Source organism: Diceros bicornis, chromosome 23 (assembly GCF_020826845.1).
Source record: "Diceros bicornis minor isolate mBicDic1 chromosome 23, mDicBic1.mat.cur, whole genome shotgun sequence".
Classification (NCBI taxonomy): domain Eukaryota; kingdom Metazoa; phylum Chordata; class Mammalia; order Perissodactyla; family Rhinocerotidae; genus Diceros; species Diceros bicornis.
Window position 1 is genome coordinate 56,853,405 of NC_080762.1, and position 6,000 is coordinate 56,859,404.

Here is a 6,000-nt window from a genome sequence, read left to right on the forward strand (position 1 = left end):
GACAATGGTAATAAAGTTATTGATAAATTCTTATGAAAAGATGCTTCCAATTATAAAAAATGTAATTCTTATATCTGTTATATAATTAAGAGTCTACCTAAGACAATTGTTTCAATGTCACTTGTGTAAACATGGGTGAAACAGACCATCAATAACCTCAGCTTACACGGTAGTTAGATGATTGGTTCAGCCATGTAGAATGCTAGGAATGACATGAAAAAGACACAGGTATTTCAGGATCACCACCCTGATCATGAATAGCCTTGTATTCATCACTGTATACATCACTGTGGACAAAACAATTTCAATTTCCCCTAATAAAAACTGAAGATGACCTCAACACAGTACCAAGCTCAACATTAGGATAAATGCCATCCATCCTAAAAATACCTTTCACTTTACTTCCTTCACTTCACAAGTTCTCCAGGACCTGAAAGTAAGACTAGGATACTTATTTTAAATAGTTTCCATTTAGATCTTTGCTGTGAAAAGTGGTTACTCTGGGCCAAGACCAAGGAATCTCAGGGTAGACTTGAATGATCTCCCAACTTCAGGTATCTCCAGAAGCAGCAGCTGTGGAGGACAGCAAGCCACCAGGCCAACTCTGGAGTGTTAGTGAGTAGCAATATGGGGCCCAGGCCCTAAATTTGGAGCCCCGTACATGCAAATTTATCCATCGTAGGTATGATGCATGGCCTATTCATAGCTTCACCTCTAGTTTATACTCACTCAAAAGGCATCATCAACCCAAAACTCCATGACTGTGTTAATCTCTGATTTGGAATTAATCAGTGCTACCCTCGGGTGTATTGGGGTTTTTGTTTGTTTTTATTTTTTGTTGTTTTGGTTTTAGGCCAGAAAAAGTTTTCAGTTCTTGTTGACTGGAAATCATATACTATTAAAATAAGCCCACTGTAGGATAATGCCCAGTAACAAACTGATCTTACATGTTTAAGTGCAAAAAAGTAGGGAGAGGAAAATACACTTGAAGGGGACATCTCTCCTCCCCATAGTCTAAGGGGAAAAGAAAGGAAGCAAATCAACATTCATGGAACACTACCATGCTCCAGGCATTTTGCCAACTTGTATATTACTTAAACCTTCAGAAAAACTTGTGAACTGGAGAAGATAGTACCTAGGTTCACATCTTTCCTCTATCATTTACCATCTGTGTCCATGAGCAAATTGCTTACCACGTCCTTACCAAGGTCCTTGTCTGTCAAATGGAAGTGATATCTCAGAGAGAGCCATAAGGATTAAATGAAATGAAGAGGCTGGTACAGAACAATCACACAATAAACTGCAGTAAAGCTATTACCTTGAAGCCAGATATTAATCTTATTTTTATGGATGATAAACAATCAGTTCTAAATTGCTTTAAACGCACTATAACTTTTTTAAAAAGAGAGAAGAATACAATATCAAAAATCTACAATTAGAGCTGGAAACCATAACAGCTATCATTCCATTGATTACTATAGGAAATAAAATGAAATGTGAGTTCGTTTCTAAAATCTACTTGCAGGTGACCCAGGTTTTTTTGTACGTGTTGGGGGTGGGAGGTGCATACATATACTAGGCTTATAATGAACGACTAGAAAGGAAAAGATTTATCTTTCCGCTACCTGTCCCCAGCTCCTGTGAGAAAGTTTTACAGGTTCCTAAAATTTGAGGAAATAATCGCTAGTGTGACCTTGTTCCCTCAAGATAGCTAAAACTATCTCCAGCAAGTCCATTCACTCCTAAGTAAGGATCCAGTTATAGAAATGCAGTTTTCCTTAGGCAACATTGAAGTCCCAAGTATATTTCTGTGAGATGTTTGGTACCACTTTTATATCCCTTTTGAACTTACACAAGGTCCAAATTATTAAATTGTCAGTAAATTAATTAACATACATCAGCCCTGGTCAGGACACAGTAGAATGAACTGCTTCCATCATTTGCAATGGGGTACAGAATTTAAGAGACCCCATATGTACAAGAATGGATCTGAGTGGCACCAGCAGGTATGCCTGACTGAAGGACAGTTTACAAGGAAATACTAGATGTCTTAATAAAAATTATCAATCACAAAATATATATATGACATGGGAAGTTTAGCGATAACAATATACATTATATTTTATGGTTTTCACTAAATGAAATCTTTATTTTTTAAAGTAATTTGTTGCTTCCAAACAAATAAAATGTGTATTTTTTAAAAACACAAAAAGTTTGCTTTTTAATAACTCAACTTTCAATTTGTTATGTGCATCAGTCCACAGATCACCAATAACACTGATGACTTCTTCCACATTCCCATTTAAAGCACAGGAATTAAAAGAGTGATAAATCATTGAGTAGTACACCCTTTACCAAAAAAAAAAAAAAATACTATATGTCAAGAGAAATTGTTGCCTCAAGGGACAGGAACATCATGGCCAAGACATCAACTATAAACCAGAAAGTCAACACTCTAATACAACGCCTTGAATCTATTCTAAACCAGATATTTCCCTTGAGTTCTCATTATTCCTGAAGAGAACTAGAACATGGCTTCTCCAAAACATATACTTAGCCTAAAGCATTTTTAGAAAATAATATTTTCAAAATGTTTTTTAATGTGCATTAAAAGTCCTAGAAATAGACACTATTCAGTAGCATTGAAGAGCCTCAACTCTGCATTGGCCAGAGGTTTTTTTATCCTATCAGTTAACGTAAAATCAGACAAATTATACAATAAGAAACCTGTCATCTGAAATGTGTAGTAAATTCCAAAGGAACATTATGCCTGTCTATCCTATGCAGGCGAAATATTTTAAAATATTAAATTTAAGTGTTCATATATAAAATATTGTAGAGTCTTTTGGTCTTTCCATCCAATAGGATCTTTTTGTGTGTTCTCTTTCAAACATGAAGATGATGATACTAAACCTCTATCAAAAAAGCATGTACCTTACACATGATTCTGTCAGAATGTGGGAAATTCTACAAAATAAAAGGTCTGGTTTCTTTAACAAATAAATGGCATGACAAGGGAAGAAAGATATAAAATCGTTACAGTTAAAACAGACTCAGCATCATATGTCATTAAGGAATTGCAAATTTAAAAAACAATGAGATACTAATACATCTATTAGAATGACTAAACTCCAAAAAACTGACAACACCAAATGCTGGCAAGGCTGTGGAGCAACAGGAGATTTCATTCATTGCTGGTGGGAATGAAAAATGTACAGCCACTTTAGAAAACAGTTCAGCAGTTTCTCACAAAACTAAACATACTGTTACCATATGATCCAACAATTGTGATCCCAGGTATTTACCCAAATGAGTTGAAAACTTATGTCCGCACAAAAACCTGCACACAGATGTTTATAGCAGCTTTATTCATAATTGCCAAAACTTGGAAGCAAGATGTCTTTCAGTAGGTGAATGGATAAACAAATTATGATACATGCATACAATGGATTAGTATTCAGCAGTAAAAAGAAATGAGTCATCAAGCCATGAAAAGACATGAAGGAGTCTTAAATGCTTATTACTAAATGAAAGAAGTCAGCCTGAAAAGGCTACATACTGTATGATTCCAGCCATATGGCATTCTGGAAAAGGCAAAACTATAAAGACGGTAAAAAGATCATTGGTTGCCAGCATTTGGGGAAGAGGGAGGAGGAATAGAGAGATGGAGCACGGGGGATTTTTAGGGCAGAAATACTATTCTGTATGATACTGTAACATGGATACATGACATTATGCATTTGGCAAAATGTATAGAACTATACAACACAAAGAGTGAACTCCAATGTAAACTATGGATTTTAGTTGATAGTAATATATCAGTATTGATTTATCACTTATAACAAATGTACCACACCACTGCACCAATGCTAGATGTTAATAACAGGGGAAACTGGGTGTTGGTGGTCCGGGGGCTGATATGGGAACTGTCTATACTTTCTATTCAATTTCTATACTTTCTGTTCAGTTTTTCTGTAAACCTAAAACTGCTCTAAGAAATAAAATCTATTAATTTTTTTAAATGAGAGAGAGAGAGACTTAGAGACATATCAACCAATTTCAATTAAACCTATTCTATTGATCCTGATTCTAACAAACTAGCTGTAAAAAGACATCTTTGAGACAACTGGGAAATCTGAGTAGGGATGAGTAAGAGATGATATTAAGGAATTATTGAGCAATTTTTTTGGTATGATAATGCCATCATTATTTTTTAAGCCCTTACCTGGAATGTATGAGATGATGTCTGGATTTGCTTTAAAATAGTCCAGTGATGATTGTAGGGGAAGCAGGGTCAGGGAGACACAAGTTGGTAGAATGGAAGATAGATAAAACAAATTTGGCAAAATATTGATAATCATTGGAGTCAGGTAAATAGTCAGTAGTGGTTTATTATTCTCTCTACTTTTGTGCATGTTTGAAATTTTTCATACTAAAAAGTATTTTCTAAGGCATGCAGTTTGAAATGTTTTTTAAGGATTGTGCTGATCTGTTTCCCTCATGAGTTAAGGGCATAAGAAATTGAATTAGAACCTAGTCGATGTTTTCAAATAGGACCACCTGCTGCACAGCAATGAAGGGGCACAGGGTGGGGATGACTGGGCTTTAACTAGGTAGTAACTGCAATGCTTTTTCAAGCTGAACGTTGTACTAGCAATCTAATCTAAAGGTAGGGTCATTTACTTAATCCTGCATCATAGCATTCAATTTATACATTCCCATGCCTAAATAATCAGAAAAAAAGCCAACAATGAAAAACAATGACTCTGGGACATACCTGAAGCTATCATTGTGAGTCCCTCCCAAGCTTTACAAAGGTATGATAGCATTAATTTTCTAAGCCCTGCATTGTAGCATTCAGTGTGTTCATTCCCACGCCTAAGTAATCAGAAAATGATGGCAATAGAAACAATGACTCTGAGACACCATTAAAACTATCAGAAGTAATGAGGTCAGCAGACAGGCATCTACCCCCGTCCAGACCCACACCACTTTTGGACAGCCCTCTAAGTGTGAACTGAGACTGAGTTTTGTTTTCAAAAACATCCTTCCTGGGCCATTTGGTAGTTTTTAGGACAAACTGTCATCAAAAGCTCTTTTATCCTTGTTTTTTCACATTTCTTGTCTACCTGCCTTCTAACTCTCTTGGGGTTCCCATTTCCAACACTGGGCCAGCCCCGTGGACTTGATAGAATCTGGCCTCCTTATTTCTAATACTATGTGTTCTCTAGTGTAACAATTAGCCCTCATTCTCAGACCCTTCCCATTGATGGTGGTTTCAGGTGATGAACCAACTGACCAACACTTTGCCTGACTAAGCCAGGCAAATTTTATCACCCTGTGAATGTGGAATTACACAGGTGATCTACTGAAATGCAGCATAGAAAGAATATGGGATTTGGAGTAAGACAGACACATATTCTAATCCTTGTGCTTAAGCAAGTTATTCTCTCTGAGCTCAGCTTTCCTTAGCTATAAAATTAGAATAATGATACCAAGACCAATAGATGCTTTGAGAATTAAATAATACGTGTGTTACCGTGGTGTCTGACACATAACAGGTACTAAGTACTAGGGTTTTTTAATTTCCTATTACATTGGACCAAAGCAGTGGTGGGTGTGTTTTTACCACATGAGTTACAGCTTGCAAGCACTGCTGGCACACAGCTATTTTAAGAAGTTAATAACCTTAGTTTCTGGCCTTATATCTGATCATCAATTCTCCTTCAGGTAAAAGTCTTCCACACAGCCCCACCTTGTAGTTCCCATAAAAGATATTTTTTTCCTTATCAAATAACTAATGCTCTTCTCTATGAAAAGTGTTGTGTGGGATCCACCTCTGTTGACATCACTGTAGTTAAGCTGGCAACTTGGCTGCACAAGGGACAATAATGCGATAGACTACAGGGATTTTTTTCAAGTAAACATAAATTAATGTAAAAGAGAATACAAATTTTAACATATTAAATATCTCTTCTCCAAATATTTCTCTATACCTCT